General features: G+C 38.4%; 1 protein-coding gene across 1 annotated transcript in view; it reads right to left on the bottom strand.

Moving 5' to 3' along the window:
- Window positions 1-20,726, bottom strand: part of DTWD2 (DTW domain containing 2) — a 96,564-nt gene that overhangs the window by 17,037 nt on the left and 58,801 nt on the right. The window lies entirely within an intron of this gene.

Genomic DNA, 20,726 nt, shown 5'->3' with positions numbered 1-20,726 from the left:
GTAAATGAATGGATGTTTTTATATTTCTATTTTTACATTAAATGCAATCCACTCTCAAGGTGTTCAGACAGTTGCCTATAGATCTCTAAACTGTATTACACTCACATCAGTGAGCATTAACTGTATTAGAAGGAAGTTTTTACCCTCCTCTAGAAGGAATTCATCTAAATGGCAAGTTACATTTTAGAACAGCTGCTTGCCTCAGCAAAGAAATTCTTCTGATATTTGGACATGCTTCCAGACTGCTATTCCTTCTTTAATCCTCTAGGCTTGAAAATGGCAAGTCCCCAAAGAAAGTTTTATTACCTAAAAATATGAAAGGACTAGACCACAAAAAACATTTTTTGTTAAAAAGCATATCAACGTAACTATTCACACACCTTTAACCACTACAGTTTACTTATCGACTCATTCATGACTTTACCCATCATTACTGGAAAGATAACAATTAATTTCAGCTTCTGCTCAACTATGCGTGCTGCCAATTTTGTATTGATAATTCCATCATTGGTGCAGGTTGAATTGCTGGCAGAAGACCCTACTGCCAACTACAATTTGATGTCCTACACCTGTTGACACTTTCGCTTATTATCCTATCTGCCATACACTTTGCCTTAAACCAGATGGCATTTGATCACTTCCTGCCTAGCATTTAATTCCTCATTTCTCTCAATGGGCTTCTCCTACCTAGTAACTCTAGTGGCACCACTAGAATTGAAAAGCAGATGGACCCCTAAAGGAACAGCTTTTTAAACTTTGTTTTTCTTTCCTTTTAAACAAAAAGAATGGCAAGAGTGTTTTGAGCCAGGTTGTTTGATCAAAGATCCCTTACCTTGCTTTCCATACCCCAATTGCAGTGCCTTCATTTCTTACTGCAGATACAGTGCGCAGTGAGGTCCTGCCAATAATTTGAGCATCCCTTCACTGACGACTTCAGAAGAAGGATGAGAATGCTCTTCCAAAAATTCCCTAGGATGACACTATCTCAAGCAAGTTGCTTGGTAAGACTGACTTTTAGGCATCCCTAAGTATCTGTGAACCCATGCTCACCCAGCAGAGGCAGCACAGAAACCATGAAGTAAATCCATGAAGTGCTACTCACTTTGCACAGCATGAAGTTTTGATGTGAGCAACAAGGTAAATTGGCAAAGAATTCTTACAGCAGATGTTTATGTTAGTGACTTTGTGAAAGATCAAAACTCTGGAAACTCAGAGAGCAGTTTGTGTTGACAACTGCCCAGGCATATTACAAGATGGTCAGTGAACAATGGGAAACAAACAGAAATGCACAAGTGTTTCATAAATATTTCATCACACTGTCTTCCAAATGGTAACATATGGATTTAGGCCACATTTCTCAGAAGTTGAAAATAAGGAAAATTTCCCCCTGCCCAAAAACATTGCCAAAATTCTCTTTCATTGACTGGAGTTCAAGATAGCATATAACCTTGACACTGAAAATTTCTGGTGCCTTTTTGGAAGACAGCACATCAACTATAAACTGGTAGTAAAACTTCTAATTAATCAGTTTGTAACATCAAAGACCATAGCATCCTGTCATCGGTAATATCTATGTAAAAATTTCCTTTCTATGGACAGTGAAGTATTTTGAGGGATTTTTTGGAGTACTATGGTTTTTTAAATTACCACTAAGTGTTCTTAACAACCTGATTATATTGTTTGCAAAATGAAGCTTATTTAGTGGACTGTGCCCATCTTACACATGGAGTGAGAATGTTACACAAAGGTCAGACAGAAGGGAGCAAATAAACTCAGCAGGAATGATCCTTTTATAAATGCAGTGCTGAGTAAGAATTATTTGTGTGGTACCTTGAAGGTTTACAGCTTATTGCCACAAACCAGTTCATGAACAAATTGCCCTGAAGGTCTTGGCTCAAACCCATTATGTTTACCTACAAATGTGCAGTCTATTTTAATAGCTTTATGATGATGTATTTTACCACAGGATTCCTAAGATCTCATATAAATACGAGTAACTGGCTGCAAAACAAAAGGTTTCAAAAAGAAAGCATATGATAGCATTTACCTCACCTGCTAGTAGGTCACATTTTTTTCTAGTTCATTTACCAGTTCATTTCAAGCCCATAAAACTGTATAACGAAGAACACTTAATTCAACAGGAAAAATGGGGGAAATTGAATTTAAGAGAATGTTTAATTATTCCGGGAAGAATTTGGCTAGGATGCCTTAGCTAACAGCTCATCGTTCTTGGGAATACATCACAAAAATCTTGGGGGTTGTTTTTTTTGTTGTTGTTGTTTTTTGTTTAAATGAGTTGAAAGCCCATCAGTAAAACAGCATTTCCAGCAACAGGGGCTCTCTAAACAGATCTTCCCTGGTACAGAAGTGAGAAGTGCATGGAACTAAACACCTGGTATCATCTGAGAGCAGCCTGCTGACTGTTCTGTGCAGTCAGCACCAGCCATTTGGAACAACCTACCTCAAAAGGAAAACCTTATAGGCTACAGCTTGCCACTCATTACATGTATCTCCTCAGAAATTCCAACCCTGGTTGTCTGGAGCAGTCTGATGAAGTCAGGAAGGCAAAATCCAGAAGGCACCTTCCTACTTTGCCCACGGGATAGAGGGCATCCTTGTGCTGCTCCTCAAGCCTTTCTGAGTTTGTCTGGGAGCCCTTACAAAGTGAGGTCTCAGCACGGTGATCCTCAAGATCCTCAAGACCTAGAACTTGTGCATCACACATTAAATGGCACAGTTTTGGTAGCAGGGGGCAGCAGGGCAGACCTTGGTGGGAGGAGGTGCCCTGTGCCAGATACAGACAATTCCAGAAAGCTCCAAAATGGACAGGTCCTGCTTCAAGCCCATGCCCTGGCAGTGTCCTGGAGGCTGGACCATCACTACAGGAAGACCAGGACCACTTAGCAGAGCTGTTGTCTGTGTTGGAATAGCAGGGCATCAGTGAGTGATCGGCTTGGAATGGAACCAGCAGCCAGCAGTGCTAAGGTGCCTGTGTGGGAAGCTACTGCCCAGGCTGCAGAGTGAGGGAGGGTGCTGTCTCAGATGTGCACCGCAACATCTGGGACAGGAACACAGAGAAGTCTGATGGTGAATTAACACCACAGACCACTCACACCACTCCAGTCCTTCACTTAGAAGAGTGAAGTTATCTAAATGAGGGAGGCCATTGCCCCAGGAAGACACCTCTGCAATAGTGTATTGTGCTTATTGTGGCAATGTCGGGGTGGGGGTGGCGGTGGGGGGTGGCGTGGCTGCAGGGGTGACTTCTGTGAGAAGACACTGGGAGCTGCCCCCATGTTAGACAAAGTCAGATTTAGCCTGCTCCAAGATGGATCTGCCACTGGCCAAAGTTGAGCCTGTCAGTGATGCTGGTAGCACCTCTGGGATAATGTATTTTTAAAATGATTAAAAATGCTGTACAACAGCTGCTGAGAGAGAGGAGTGAGAATATGTGAGGGAAAAGCCCTGCAGACAAAGGTCAGTGAAGAAGGAGGGGCAGGAGGTGCTCCAGGCACCACAGCAGAGATTCCCTTGCAGCTCATGGTGAAGACCGTGGTGATGAAGGTTGTCACCATGCAGGCCACGGAAGACCACAGTGGAGCAGATATCCACTTGCAGCCCATGGAGGACATCCACTGCAGCAGGTGGGTGTTCCCTGAAAGAAGCTGTGACCCTGTGGAGAAAGCCTGCACAGGAACAGGATCAGATTTGCTGGCAGGAGCTGTGGCCCCATGGGGGACCCATGATGGAGCAGTCTGTTCCTGAAGGACTGCAACCCAAGGAAGGGACCCGTGCTGCAGCAATTGTGCAGAAATGTAGCCTGTAGGAAGGACCCACACTGGAGAAGTTCGTGAAGGACTATCTGGGGTAGGACCCCACAACGGAGCAGGGGAAGAGTGTGAAAAGAAAGGGGTGGCAGAGACAGAGTGTTATGAACTGACCACAAACTCCAACCACCATCCCCCTGCACTGCCTGGGGACATGGCGAGGGGTAGAAAAATTGGATTTGAACTTGAGCCTGGGAAGAAAGGAGGGGTGGGGGAAGGTGTTTTTTGGATTTCCTTATTTCTCATTATCCTGCTCTGTTTGACTGGCAATAAATTAAATTAATATCCCTGAGTCAAGTCTGTTTTGCCTGTGATGGTAACTGTTAAGTGACTTCCATGTCCCTATTTTGACCCACAAGCTTTTCATTGTATTTTCCTCCCCAGTCCTGTTGAGGAGGGGGAGCGACAGAGTGGCTTGGTGGGTACCGGGCAGCCAGTCAAAGTCAACCCACCACAAATGGTTACAGTGATGTAGGAAAAGTGAGTCAAGGACATACCACTGGTGGCTCCAAAGAGCAAATTCCTGGGGAATCTGGGCCTATGTCACTTGTAAATGCTGTCCTCTGTAGGAGAAAAAGTCTTTGGGATGAGCTGATGAAGGGACATGTGGAGCAATGGATCAATCCTGTTGACCTCCTCCACAAAGGAGACATGCCCCCAGACAGACAAAGTTTGGAAGTCATGATAGATGAATACTCAAATAACTGTGATGGCAGGGATGAGTGTTTTGTAGAGACAATGGATGGAGGTTGTTGAAATGTTTAACCTGGACCAGGACCCATATCCTGATCCACAGTGACAAAGGGTGGAGACTGCAACGCATATAGATGTCAAAACCACTGTGCTGCTCTTTATTTTGGTGTTTTGCAGCAGCAAAAAGTGGAGTTTCACTGAGTACATGCGGACACCGCTACCACAATCCATTTCTTTTGCCTGTTTGTAAGACGTGTCTATTAAGATTATGGTGACCCTAAAAGCAGAGCTCATAATGAACTTAACATGCATTTTGTTGAGAAAGGTGGAATGTATTGGGCATAACTGTCACGGGTTTGGTAGCAGTAGAGCAGCAGGAGAGAGAACTGCAAGAAGAGGCCAAGGCTGCAAACTCCTCAACGGATCCACCACAGGACACAGCTGAGCCCATCAGTCAAGTGTGGGGACTATGACCCAGCCAGAGAAGTCTGTAGCACAAAAACATATTTAAGAATGAGTGGTAAAATAAAAAAAATAAAAAATAAAAATAAAAAAAAGAAAGAAAAAAGGAACAAGGCCAGAGCAGGTGAAGAGAGGAGGCAGATGAAAAGAGAAAGACCACACCAGACAAGAAGGAGGAGAGGCGAGACAGGAGCCAAACTACCAGCATACAAGTAGATGCCACAGCCAAAGCAGCGGCTAGAGGAGCAGCAGTTGAGCGGTGGGACGCTGAAGGGACTGCCACCTGCGGAGGAACCACCATGCACTACCCCAGCCCCCTGTGCTCTCTCTCCGTGCTCTGGAGGGGTCAAGTGCAGTGTGCAGTGAGGGGACTAGAGAACAAATGGGGAGGAGATGTTTCACAGGGACAAGGACAGCCTTCTTAAATACGTTTTTGCCTATTACCAGAATCAGTAATTGGAAGTGTGTTTATTGACAACAAGTTAGATTTCTTGAAATTACACCAAAATCAGTAAAGCAGCTTTGGCCACAACAAAGCTGGCAATAAAATTATACAAATGAGAGGCGGCAGCAGAAAAGGTGATAATAAATAGGTTGAAATGCTGGGACTGCAAAGGAAGAGGGAAATCAGACCTGTAGAAAACAGGCCTACCTCTGGTGTAGCAGGATAGTATTCAAACCTGAAAAACTTAAAAAGTAATGCTACAAATAAAGTAAGCCCACCCATATAACCCCAGCAGTAATGAAACAGCACAGCAGGGTTCTGCTTCCTGCAGCTGTGTTTTTCTCAAAACTTGTTTAATGGCATTAGCCAACAGTGTGGCTCCAGCTCACTCTTAATGGCTATTTTAAAGGCAATTTGTCTCCTCTCCTTAATTTAGCCACAGAGTGCAGCACCAAAAGAATGAGAACAATTCTCCTGTCTGTAGATCATCAAGCGTTGTGCAAAAGGTCCAACCCTGCATTAGAAAGCATGACTACACAGTACTCCCCACAATACTTGGAAGAAACATTGTCTCCCACCTAATCTTCAGTTTAACAGTTTCGCAAAAGCTGAAGCACGTGTGACTGGTGCTTCATATACTAGAACCTGCGATATGGGGAGGATTTCATTCTTCTTCAGCCTTGTAGGAAGATCCAATTAATTGCATTTTCCCAGTTATTTACATGGTAAAATTTTAACAGTAATTATTAAAAAAAAATTCTGTATAGATGTAGAACAGTTATGTAAAATAAATCCATGGTACTCCACCTACAGTTCACACCACAGTTACTGAAATGAAGTTGGAAACTATTTTAAAATCCATTGTATTTTTTTCTGAGATTAAATTATCAGAAATTCCTTTTACTAGTGTGGCAGTCTGTATTTTAATGAAGAAATCTGTATTAAGAAAAGTTGAAATTATTTTTCCAAGATAACAAAGCCTTCTAGACAATGACAGATCACGGAATAAACAGTTTTTTGCTTTTGCTCCCACACGCATCTGTCTGTTACGACTTACAAAAATCTGCTGTAATAAAAACAAAATTCCCCATATATAATTTTTCATATTAACTAAAGAAAGAAGCTACCGGTGCTAGTCACCTACTTTTTCAAACTGTAAGCACTTCCTGCCCATGGAACTTCAGCATTTCAACTCTGAATGTATATATTTCACTCACAGTTATATGTATATCTGTAATAACTGCTACTATAAAAATACAAATGCTTAACTAATTGCAAACAATGAAACTGACAGTTGTATGAATTGGCAGATGGATAACACAGAAGATTTACAAAGTTCTTCAATCCATTTTATCAACTCCCCTGCTCACTTTTGACCTTGCAGAAATCCCTTATGCTCTGTATCATTCCTTTTCCCAGTCTATGAAGTGACACTGTCTCCCTCTCACTTCAAAACAATGAGCTCTTTTGGACAGAAAGCAATCTCTGGAAGCTTATAGGCAATGTAAAAACTGATCCCCTGTTTTTAGGTAACAAGAATTTTGTCTTGCAGTTCAGGAGTTAATCACATCTTCCCCCGCACACCCCACCCCACCGCCCCCACCCCCACCCGCCTTTGGCAAAACAAACTAGGAGCTGTTGCTGTATCTGCATGCCTGCCTCATCAGAAAAAAAAAAATCTATTTCAGGATTAGCAAGAGAAATTTTTGTATATGTTGTATAAGACCTCAAACTAGTTGCCAATGCTGTAAAATACAAACAGGTAAGATTTATAGCTGAGTGGGATAAAGAGATCACTCAGCTGGAATGGACTCAAGCACAAATAAATTTTGGACAGGGTAACATTACATGTCATGGAAGTAAGTGTAGAAAGACTGCATGTTGAGAGTCTTGCATAAAACCTACCACCACATTTATTTACTACTATTTAACAGAATGTCAACTAACTGAAGTTCCACTTCTAATTAACTTCAAAAGGTGTAAAATCTAGGATTTCTGCACTGGAACTACAAATTTTTTTTTTCCTTTTCTTAAATTCATAGTAAAGAAGTGTTCCATGTCTCTTTGGTGAAGGGACTTCAAAGCAGAAAGTATCTCATCCACAAAGGTATTGCCTAAGGACATGTCAATTTAACAATTCCAAATCTGATTCTGTATTTGAAATACTGCCTTGCGTGTATGTGAATTCCGAAATGTACTCAGACAATGTGGTTAGATACTTGGGCTCTGCCTTTAAATGAGAATATTTTTTTAACTGAACGCAAGAACTACTATCAAATGCCCAAGTCTGCAAGCTCAAGGACTGCAAGAAAGCAACTAGTTACACTATTGAGCAGTTTCTTACACAAATATTTAGTAATTGCTCAGTGGTATGAGAAAGACTGTGGAATGAAATTTTAAAGCAAGGACCAAATTCTGCCATCCTTTATTTGCTCAGTAAAACACTAAGTAAACGCAACTTAAATAAATTTAACTGATTTGTCATATGAATAACAGAAACAAACTCTGGTCCTAATTTTTCTTCTTAAATGCTGAGTGCTAGTTGTCCCCTTGATTTATAATTAACCCTGCTGAACCACCACTCTTCCAGAATGGCTGCAAAGCGCCTTTATCAATAGCAGGAACTTTCATTTAAAAAATCTGCAACAAAATAGTTTCTAGAAAAGATTTTGGCCTTATGAATGGTGGTGAGGTCAAAAAAAGTTTGCCTCAGCTTTCCCACAGAAGAAGATAAAAGACTTCAATCAAAGAAATAGTTACTTTAAAAATAAAGTGATATGGGGAGAGATGGGAAAACATAGCTTGCACTGGAGTGGAAATCTAAAATAAAAAGAGGAATGTGATCAAGTACAGAATCTGGGAAATTAAAGAAGTGACTTTTTAGATCAAATAGTCCAGTAGTCAAACACAAACAAACAAATTAAACACAACAAAACCACCCCACCCCATCACCCCAAAAAAACCCCTAACAAACCAACACAAAACAAAACCACAGCAGACCAGTAACACAAAAGACCATTGAGAACGTTAAATAAAAAGAAAGCCTGATTAAGAAAAGTCAGAAGTAGTTGTACAGATAGGAAACAAAAAAGAACTTTTTTCTGTCTTCTTAGAAGTACTTTATATCAAAGATGTATAAAGACAACAATAAAACAAAAGACAGAAGGTGCATGTAAATTAGTGAATTTGCAGAAGAGACATGAGCATTACTGTGCAGAAAATACCTCAAGAAAACAAACAAAAAAGGACAATAGATTCTCAGTTTTAACAAGTTTTAATATTGGAAGATCCAACAGTAGTTCTATTAGCATGGCGAAATTATGTGATTGGAGACTCTTGGAAAAATGACTTCTTGTCTTTCCTCTCTCTTGAGGTTTGGGCTCTACTGTTCTCAACATCAGTTGCTATTTCTTATTTGCATTGCCACCACCCACTTATGGCCCTGTCAAGTTTCAGGGCCTCAGTGTCAATCTGTTCCTGGCTCAGTGTCCCCCACATTATTTAATCTTTATACCTAATTTATTCTTTTTGCTTCCTCTTTTGGGGGAGGTATGGGGCAACAGAATATTGCCAAGTATGGGTTTACATCTCTCCCCAATGGGACAAAACCAACATAAACAGCGGAAGCCTACAATAAAGTACACATAGAAGTACTTCCTCTGGATGTTTTGCTAGCCTCCAGCAACTCAGGGACATCACATGCTGGAAGTGACCCCTTGGCATTTAATAACAATTTAATCCTTGACAGATTTTTCTTCCATGATTTTGTCCAATTACTTTCTGATCTTCAAAAATACACAAAACCCAACTATAAAGAATTCCACTGCTTTGATACACGTGTGAAGAACTACCATTTTTTCATCTGAATTTCCCACTACTCATTTCTTCTGATGCCTTTTATTTCGTGTGTTGGCAAGAATAGCCAACAATTGGTCCATATTCGCTCTGTGTGTCACTTACACATTTACAAATCTTTATCATGCTGGACCAGTTGTCTTTCCAGCTAAAGAGTAGCCCACTTTGTTGTTTCTTATATACAACTCATCCCATACTTTGATCATTTGTTCACTTTGTTCGAACCTCTTCTGTTTGTGAATTTTTGTGGGGGTTTTTCAGGCCCACAGGAGGGTTGTGGGCCTGAAAGAGCATGCATGCAAGCAAGCAGATGTGCATCTAACATTAAGCGTAATTTTTCAATGCTCTTGGGCACTGAACTGAGGTTTTCATGGAACTTGTCATTATAATCCCAAAATCTCACTGTTGATGAGTGTCCAGTTAAAAGCTTTTTTTAAAAAAAAAAAAAAAAAAAAGTAGAATTAGAATAACATTTGGTGTATGCTTTTATTACCATTTATCTACACTGAATTTCCTATGCTATGTTAACGTCCAGTTACTCAGCTTCATAGTCTTTCAACTTTTCACAGCTGTCCCTTCTCATTACCACTCTAAATAACTTAATGTCATGATGAAATTTTATCACTTAACTAGTAAATCCTCCTTTGCATTACTTCAGAATATGCTGAACAGCAGGATTCACTGGGGGCTCCACTGAGGACAGCTCTACAAACCACAAAATAAAATTACAATCACTACGAAAACAGACCAGTTACTGCTTAAACAGACCTGTTTACTATTTGTTACATGACACAGTTTTTCTTCTCATGAGTCCTTTTATTCAAGGTATTTAATGAGGGCACCTGCCAAAAGTAGCCTCCACACACTGCTTCAGTCAGCCTGCTTCTGAAGGAGCCATGAAGAAGGTGGGTAAAGAGCTGCAGAAAACTTGTGAGATATGTCATCTGTTTTCAGCAACTGCATTGGGCTAGCCTAATACTGCATATTTATCCATGAACCTTCTAGTTCTACTCTTTATCATCTTTTCCATTAATTTATTTGGTACAGGTATTACTGCAGCCTCCTTTGATATGTGGAAGGATAAGCAGAAACACAGTCAATAACATGCAGTACTATGTCACAGCACTCTCCAAACTAGACAGCTGCAACAAGGTCCTTTACCATCTCATACCAACACAACCCTCATGCCAGTCCCTCTGCTGCCTTCTCCTAGTCTCCCTCATCCGAGGCACGCTTTCCCTCTCTCGGCTTCCCCCACTCTCCTCCTTGGCTGCTCTCTCTTCACTGGCTGCCCAACCCCTTAACAGAACCAGCCACAGCTGCATCTTGTCTACAGCAGCCAACCCGCCGCCCCTGAAGCCAGCCCACAGCTGTATATTATCAATGATAATTAACGCAGCTTCATTCCTCTACAGTACTAGAGGAATTATCAAGATCTGTTGACAATTTTAGACCGTTGGAGATGTTCAGATTTCCTGATGCCCACACTCTCCAAGTTTTCACTGCTGACTAGGTGAGATGGCAATGAGGCATGATTGTCCCCAGAGAACTGATGATTCTAGAGCTGAACATAAATTTTGTGGCCAAAAGGTCATTCTGTGATACTTCATCCTCCTTTCAAGAACTTCCTTTGAATCAAGTGTTCTGAAAGTTTAAAGCATTTGTAGGAATGACTGCCTCCTCAGAAGGGGCTGCATGTCATTATATACACATCATGATGTCTAACACACAGATATTTCTGTGCTAAGTATTGACAGGTGTCTAGAACAACAAAATGATAACTATGATTTTAAATAACATGGTTCTCATTAAAAATGTTCATTTAGAGAGTTTCATTTGTATGAGTCAAAATAACTTCTGACTAGTAAAGGTCGCTCTTCTCCACAGGTTATTGCAAATAGATGCTCTCAAGACTGATCAAAAACTCTAGCCTTCAAAACCTCAAAATACTAAAATTACTGTGGACAGCATTTGCCAAAACCTCTGAATAAAAAAAGTCTGTACACATACATTCTTGTCATTTCTGGATGCTTCCGCCATATATTCTCAAGCAGGAGCTTGGTACTCTCACTCCTCGTGCAGGAGAAGAAATACACAAATTTGTAACTGTTAAATTACTTACTAGTTAAGTTTACTGATGACTTCCTGACTTCTAAGCTACCTCTTATTTTTTAAAAGCTCAAGCAAGACTGAACGCAGATCTGTTGAAAGTCTTAAAGTCAAATCCTGGTCTCCAAGGATGCTTGTTAAGAAAATAAATCCCATCTCAGGGATGAAAGGGTGAGGAGGGTGAGAGGGGAACAGCAAGAGAGCTCACAAGCATAATCTTAATTCAGATATCAAAATATCAACTCATTTGAGGACTAGTCTTTGGATTGGTACAAGCATATGCTCGCAAATGCTCACCCCTAGTCAAACAGATTGAAGTATAGAGTGCAAACTGAACTGAACGGTAAACCTCAAGGGTTAAAAATTTGCTGTAAGAAACAAGATTTTAGCTGATGATACCAATTTTCATATAACAAAGGAAGTATAAGGAAAACAAAATAGATGTGTCAGAAATTGTGAAGGCATGATGGGAAAAGAAAATGAGGTGTTGAATATTTGAATAACAGCAATGCTGTGATGAATGTATAAATAGACAGGATGATTTGTTGGCATTATGCTGCTGACATTATTATGCCCATTAAGTAGCAGGAGTGCATCAACAAAGAATTATACACTCAAAGTGTGTACGAAGCTACCGTCGGCCTCAAACTGTGCCCAGTCATGCACAAGCCAGGCACACCATTCAGACTCACAGTGAATTAAGCTAAAGTAAAAAGTTATACAACCTGTGCAAATGCCTACATTATGATTGCAATACTCTAACTTAATGAAAATGCACTATGCTCTTATGAGATGTTCAGAAAGTATTTTGTGACTACATAATGCCAAGAAATCAGATTACTAGGTATAAATGTTACACATAACAACGCAGGAAGTAAAATAATTAAAAGTGGACTACAATTTATGCCCGTTTCTTGACTGTCTGTAATCATATCTCTCTTGACTGTTGGCTAGATGGATGTCAGCTTAAAATTACAAGGAAACAGTGCCAGTTTTCATACATGATTTTACATTCAGTTTAAATAACTTTTTGATACCTGATTACTAGTGTATGAATTCCTACCCTCTCCTCTCTCCTCTCTCACAATGCTCCAAATCAAGACTGTAGCACTTCGCAACATTTTAGGGAATGTATAATGCTTTTTTTCTACAACTGTACTGCACAAACATAATAATTCCAAGGAAATTTTAACTGGCTTTTTAAAAAATCAAATAAAAATATCAAGTGATAGAAATAATCCATTCAGGTTCTGGATAGCAGATGCTTGCATTCACAACAGTGGCCCAAAAACCCTTATACATAAATAAAACTGATTCAAGTATTGCCCACTTCTGATGAGACAGTAAGTACTTGGGATAGCTTGCCTACATGTTTGTATGTGTGCTTGTCACTAGGTTAGTTTTTTCAACCTATTTTTGTTGTTGAAGGAGTAGAAGGGCAATTTTTTTTTGGCCATCTGTTCCCACTATGCTATGCTTATCCCCTCATAAACAGAAGCAGCTTCACCCACAGTGCTCTGTGATTGCTTTGTACAATATACCACCAGCCTAACAGTGCCAAGCATGCCTGCTGTGCAAACCAGCTCCATCTTCCCTCTGAACTAATTGCATCCACTGCTCCAAGTTAACGGAATACTTTCTTCTGTATCACCTTTGCAAACCACAACAGCTGTTGCAAGAAAGCCTGCAGTGCATACTTTAATGCTTGAGGCCTCTTCCTCGGTTGTGGCTACGCAAAACATCCTGGGATAATGTGCTTCTCTAGAGGGTGCCAACTCATGGAGTACAAGACATAATCAATGTAATCATATTAAAAACTATAAAAGTCACCTTAAGTCATACATCTCATAAGTTTCTGCTATGAAGTTTGTTCAAGCTCATGCTTTGTCATTTGTAAAAATTCCAGATAGTAAGAAAGATTCTGGATCAAGACATACATTTAAATCTTTCTGATAAAGTTGCATATGTTAGAACTGTAAATAGATTTCCTCTGAAACCTTCCAGAAGAGCTTATTTGAAATTTCTTCAACGGTTCTCTTCAAAGAAAAAAGCTCTGTTGACTGAGCTGCTGCTTAAAAGAGCTTCTTATTAAAAAGCTTAAGATTTTAATACTCATTTGAAACAATACAACTTATTAAAATATCCTATAGTATCTTTAATCCATTCAATATAGAAATTTGTGTTACCCAAAATCAGTGAAGTTGCAAAGTAACACATTTAAATGTGATCTTCTAACGCCTCCAATTTATTTTGTCTTTGTAATATACCCTGCAATTAAGAATTGCTAATCTCTTCATTACCAAAACAGCTCTTTTCTACCTACAGAACATTGAGTAAAAGCTCAAATCACCATTTGTTGAAAAATTTTAGTTATAATGGTTTCTTTTTCATTTACTGACAATATCTGCAGGAATCATATCCTCTTTTCTTTTAAAAGCCTCTTTCTTTAGATCTTGTCGTTATCTACCTCATTCTCTTTGTGGGACAAACCCCCGCCTTCTTAAATTCCAAACATAATGACATTCTACTCATTTTAATCTTTCAAAACTGCATTCTCAACCCAAAGTCTCAAAAATGAAATAAAAACTCTATTCAGACAGAGAACATTTAGATAGTATTTAAATATGAACTATAATGTAAGAAAACAGGAAATAACATAGGAATAGGAAAAAGACAAAAACCCCCTACGGTGCTGCCCATGCTGTCTAGCTCAATGAGAAAGACGAAAAGAACACAGTCAGAGGGTGAACAAAATTTAATCTGTAAGAGTGCTGGTGTTTGCTTACAGACAGTTTTATTGTAAACTTTTACCATCTGACTGCTGATTTTAACTACTTAGAATTTATAATGGATTGCACAAGTGTCTCTAGTTCATCTCAGCACAAAATGACCAAACTTAGTTTAATACACAGTTGTGTACATAGCACTTTAAATGTAACCTTTGCACAGCTCCATGCTCAACTTGTGTCTTCATTGAACACTACCTGTCTCATAGATGACTACTTTCTGACTTAGCACTCTACTACTAGGACAGCACAAGCAAAACTGAAATAACACAAATAACACTCAAACCACCAAACATAACCTTTAAACTTGATCTAAGAGACTAAAGCCAGTTAGGTCACACTTCAACATGGGAATTTTAATTTTTTTTCCTCCTGCAGGAACCTATTTCTGCATTTGAGAACTCCAACAATGTCATTAAAACAGCTCCACATGAATTGATTAACAGCAATTATCAAAGAAAAATCAACTAAAATCAAATCAAACATTGATTTTGGCTCTGGTACATTTAGTAATAACCAAACTATCCATCACAGTTTAAAAAAACACTTTAATATGCTTTTAACTTAATACTTCAAGAGTCACTGTTTTTTCATTTGCACTAAGAATTTAAACCCTTTAAAACAAGAGTTGTAATGCAATTCCAATCAAAAGAAAAGACAGTAGAATATTTTTTTCTTTTAAAAAAAAATCAGATAAAAAGTACAGAGTGTTAATTCAGACAGGCTGTAACTCCAAGTGTTAAAGGCTGTGATCCATGCAATGCAGTATTAAAGTATGCACAAAGAAGCAAATCTGCTAGGAATGGTTTTGGTATTCCTGCAGTCTACTCATATTTTTCCCCAAGAGAATAGAGTATGATCTTTTGCATCATTGCTTCCTAACTCAATGCCTCAGAACTTTCTCAGAAAGTCTGTGGCTCACCCCAGTGGTAAATCATATCCAATAGTTCACTTTTTCATATCTTAAACCCTCTCCATAGGTGCACACTGCAAGGAGTGTGGGTACATAATACCTGTTAGCAGCCAGCATCTGGAAGACTGACTCTTAAACTTCCAAGGCTATCAGGTTTTACCCATGTTTGTGTTCATGGGCTCCAGATTAATATCATCACAATTACCTTTGCTCCTACATCTGTAAAATGTTCTAGAAACAAAACTTTTTAAAAATCAGAAAACTTACGAGGAAGTTAAGTTTCTACAATTTCACATATAAATTTAATTTATACCTAGTCTTTCTGGTGCAATAACTTCCTACAGTATGAGCATATTTTTTTGCAACAGCACAGTTTTTTAATTTCCTGTAGTACACAAATACATTTTAATATCTTAGTGAAACCTAAAATAATAAACTGGGGTTTACTAGATTTTTTTAAATACTTATTAAATATCAGTAGTTCTTACTAAATTGTTAAAATATTGGAAAAACACATTTCACTCAAAATCACAGAATGAAATAAGAAGGCTTAAGAAGAGTATCAATTCTAATTGGACTTTCTCAGAATATGAATTCTAAGCACATAAAACACTAACAGCCTCTCCCTGCTTGCCATTTTATCATTAATATCATTCCACCCTTAAAAAGCAATTCATAGTCTTTAACAAATAAATATTATTACGTTCTATAATTGCTTTAGAAAAAAATATGTAATCAGACAGATATGTAGGGACAAGCATAAGTATCAGCCACAGTGGGAATTATAAGAATATCCAGCAATTGTTTAATATTCAGTTTTGAATATTGAAGCTCATCTCTATCACCACTTAGTGGTACTATCTCAAAAAGTGAAAAACTTTTCATGCAGCATAGTCAGTACTACTGCTCACTTTTCCAAAAGTTTCTTGGCATAGTATCTTACTTTATTTTCATTACACTATTTTTACTCATCCTACTACTTCAAAGTCTTTTTCAGTTCCATTTTTCATTAGGCTTCTAGAAGAATCATTTATATGTTAAACGATCCATAATTTTTCTGTCCATATTTTAATAGAGCAAACATTTTAACAGCCTCAGGGATACTAATTAACACTTTACACTCCACTACAAGGCCTAAAAAAATTTAAGCAGGTAAAATGCCAAAATACAGATGTGCTTAGTCCACATTCCTTTGACTTTCAGTAAATGCTCAGGCCATACAAGAATTTACACAGCTAGGTTCAATTCAGTTAGTACTTTATAGCACTGGTTTAAGCCACCATTTACCAGGATCATAACCACACTTAAACAGCACATGCTGTGACCACCCACTGCTGTGGTAAGATTGCTACTGAGATTTATATAAGACTGGCTAGTTTAAAGCAATTTCTTCAAAACTGTCTTAAGAACATATGCACAATCAGGAAAACAACCCTCTCAAGTGTACTGCAGATATAATTCTAAGACTCAAAGTGTCAACACTTGAAAATGGAATTAAACGTTGGAGTCTCTTCAGTCTTGGAGGGTGCATCATATTCAATATTTGACTATTATCTCATCTAGCACTGCAATACTTCTTGTCTCTTCTCCCTGGAGAAGGCTCAGGGGGGACCTCATCACAGTATTCCAGTATTTAAAGGACAGCTACAGAGAGGACAGAGGCTCTCTCTTCACAGGGAGCCACATGGAGACAACAACAGGCAAAAAAAAAAAAAAAAAAAAAAAAGTTGCAGCAGGAGGGGTTTCATGTCAATATAAGAACATTTTTTACAGTGAGAAAAATCAGTCATTGGAATGACCTCCCCAGGGACATGGTGAAGTCCCCATCACTGGAGGTTTGCAAGATGTGACTAGACAAGTTGCTAGGTAATCTCATCCAGGCTTCCCTTCCCACAAAGGGCGGACCAGATGCATTTTTTGAGGTCCCTGCCAACCTGGGCCATTCTATGATTCTGATAAAGCAGACTTCTGGTCCCATGTGAAAGACAAAAAAAAAAAAAAAAAAGCATTGCAGAAGTGGTCCTGCATGGAGAACTGAAGAAGTTAATTATAAAATGTATCAGAAAGTCTGAAAGGAACACAGTAAATTCTCAAACAACATGGCAAGGCCTGAGTATCGGAGACCTGATAGCTTTCAGAATTTCTATGGACCTCTTGTATCCTTTCATTCTTGCTGTATGATCAAATCAGTCATATAATCCAAAAGGCCTAATAGAACATTATGTACTTCTGACTAGAAGGTTGAAACCACTTAGATTTTGAAAATAGAAGAATTTTAAGGATTTTATTTTTAACATTGAGTTCTTCCAGAATGACTATGTACAGACTAGATGAGTAACTTCAATTCTGTCCTCTCAGACCCTTGCTGCAATCAGAAATAGGTGAGGCAGAATTTGGATGACTAGTAAGTCAGCAGGATGAATGTTTTTCATATGTTATGTTTCTTGTCAGGTGTTTCTGACAGGCACCTCAGGTGACATTCTAGTTACATCAGTGCGACCAAATTAATTTATTTGTAATACAGAAGATTTAGTAAGAAGAAAACTTATCCTGAAGTATTATTCATTTTCTGCACCTTGTTTACCCAACACTATGCTTGGCAGGTTAACACAAATCTTTTAGTTCTACACATAATACAGATTCTTTTTATGCCCCTACATTTACATTACAAATATATAAAATTTCATTCTTTGGAACAGTGCAGTTTTGAGCTTAAAAGAACTGTTGAACTATTGGACAAAACTGGATCAACTGTCTCTCTTTTAATCTTTTATTACTTGATGAATTCTGCTGGTTTATGCATGACTGACTATCATCTTTACACTCATTTAAAGAAAAGCATGGTTCACAGGAAAAATGGAACTATAACACAAACAAAACTCCAGCATGAAGTTGTTTAAAGCAGGTATCTGGAAAATACTTTATTTCCAGTATCTTTCCCAGATGGAAATAGGACTTCACCCCATGTTACTTAATTCTCTTGATTATTCTCAACAGGTACCAGTTGTAATCACCCACTGTTTCACTAGCTCATTAGCGCCTGATTTATTTCTCTCAGCAATAATATGCAAGAGTGAAGCAGAGAGATCTAAGTAATAAGAAATAAAGTGAAATGAGGCAAGTATTACTACCAAAAAATCCAGGCACCATAGCAAAATGATATAGAGGAAGGTGACATGAACTTCAAACAAAGTTGAATTACACACAACAGAAATAAGTAACTTAAGGCAGTTTTAAAATGACTGGACAAAAAGACCAGTGCAATAGAAAATGTGCAATACACTTCTGTTTGTTCCAGCTTTTGCAGAAACTACCTGTCTTACATGACCCACGGAGAGGAAGTTTTGTCAGCAGCAAGTATGTAAGAGAAGGGAAGCAAAACAGAAGGCCATCTAGATTAGCTAAACTACTCCTCAAGTTAGCTTCCAAGAAAGGTACACTAATCACAGTACAAGTCAATAGAAAAGGGCTGTTGTGGAACAGTGGGGTGGAGTTTATCTGCAGCCATTGGATCTTATCTTTGTACATCTCGGCCGGAAAAAAAAAGAAAAAACAAAACACAAAAAAAAAACCTAACCCAAACCAAACCAAACAAACAAAAAAAAAAAAAAGAGAGAGGAAAAAAAAACTACCACCAAAAACCCCAAGCCACAAAAAGACAGGAACAATTACATAATTAGTGGTTTTGGATAATAAAGGTAAAACTATTTTTGCAAGTTTTAAAAGGAACAGACAAGAACGACAACCAATTTTCCTCATCTATCTACCCCTCCCTCCAAGTGACTAGATTTAAAAAAGCATTTTCTCCTGCTTTTCCTACCTCAGGAATACACTCTGCAATTGAGAATTGCCAGTTTATAGAATTCATTATTTTTCACTTTTGCTGCAGATTTGGTAGAGCACAACTAAAGAGATTATGAATGGCAACACTTTCTCACTTAAAGGCACGTCATGTATCCACCATCAGGTGTCTCAGCATATGACAAATGTTCTGCAGAATTTGCAATGGACTGCAGTGAAATAAATTCTATTAAATCTATTCATAAAGTTGCAGTTAAATTGAAATACATTGAAATGAATCCCATAAGTTCATAGACGTAAATTCCATCTGTTTCACCATCTTCCTCTGAAGGCCAAAATAATCTGACTAAAACCTAGAATCTACTCTTCCTTTTCATTTACACCAATATAACCTAATTGCTATACTACAGTAAAAGACTAAAAGCAACTCCCAGATTTGATATAAAACATATTTCAATCCCTAAAGCAAATTACTTATAAGACATACTGTAGCTTTTTTTCTGCATTAGCAGCATGTTGACTAACAGCACTCCATTTAGGCTATTCTAACATAACAGTCATAAGGCTTTCATTTTTAAGTTTACAAATTGCCACCTCCGCTCCCCTCCTGAAGAGACAGTCAACTTTTCACTAATCAAAAGGTGAACCGACAATAAAGAGAATTTTTCTCAGTAGTAAAGCTGTTGGTATTAATACTTCTTTCTACAAAATACTTTCCATAATGCCCCTGAAGGAAAATGGAAGCTTTGTCAACAAATCACATCTGGACAAATCCTAGTCTTATGGAAATACCTAAGAAGTAGAAACAAAAGCCTTGTTTATACTGCCCAGTGGACACTACTTTTTATACATATTGAAAATCTTCCAAGACACATTACTATACCAATATAGGGGTAAAAATATCTAACAGGCATCATGCCATCTACAAGAACCCAAGCGATCAGGACAAAATTCTGCCCCATTTTGATCTGTAGCAAAACCGCTCCTACATGTTATTTTGGACAGTCAAATCAAGCTAGCCGATGGAAACAAATAATTCAGAGTACTTAGGTATTTTTGAATTCACACCAAAAGCTTGCAGTTCCCAGAAGTTTCAAAGAAGCATAATACATGAGGAACTGCAAACTAGTTATGAACCAGAACAAAGACTGGAGTTAAGACAGTTATTTACACAAGAGCTGTGCTCATTGCATTTGATAGGTTCAAGGAGGTATACATCTTTTCCTTCAAAACAGCCAGAGACCCTTCACCCCTCCAGGAGCTGTGCGCTCTGCCACACTCCAGCTCCTTACCAATATGACCATAGGAGAACTGGTCAGGAGCAAAATCAAGAATCTCGTTGTAAGAACCAACACAAGAGGAAACCAAAAGCAATGGCAGCACTAAACTTTAGCCAGCAAATTGACTTCCAAACAAATTTAAATTTATGACATTAACTTTTTCATGTTTTTCCATGCTCCACTGACAACCATATGACAAAAATACAAAAACAAAAGGTTACACTTCCTTACAAAGATTTATAAAGAATCCAACCAATAACAATTTCCAGCTTCTGGATTTACAAGTTGATTATGAATGACGCACAGTGCAGATACAAAACTTCAGTGTGTGAAATTAGAGGCTTTTCTAGCAAATCTGTACTTTGGGCATTTAACTCTGACACACCATTGTAGTACAAAAAGAAATGCCACCTGGTGTGTTTATATAACATAAATATAAATGAGTTCAATCTAGTAACAGGAGAAAAACACTCAGTAACAACAGCAGCTAAGTCACATAAGATCAAGTTTTACCTTCAAAACTCCTATGTCAAAGCCACACTCAATTATCCACTA

Source organism: Falco punctatus (genome assembly GCF_963210335.1).
Source record: "Falco punctatus genome assembly, chromosome: Z".
Lineage (NCBI taxonomy): Eukaryota > Metazoa > Chordata > Aves > Falconiformes > Falconidae > Falco > Falco punctatus.
The sequence above is the reverse complement of the archived record's forward strand: the minus strand, read 5'-3'. Positions and strand labels throughout refer to the sequence as shown.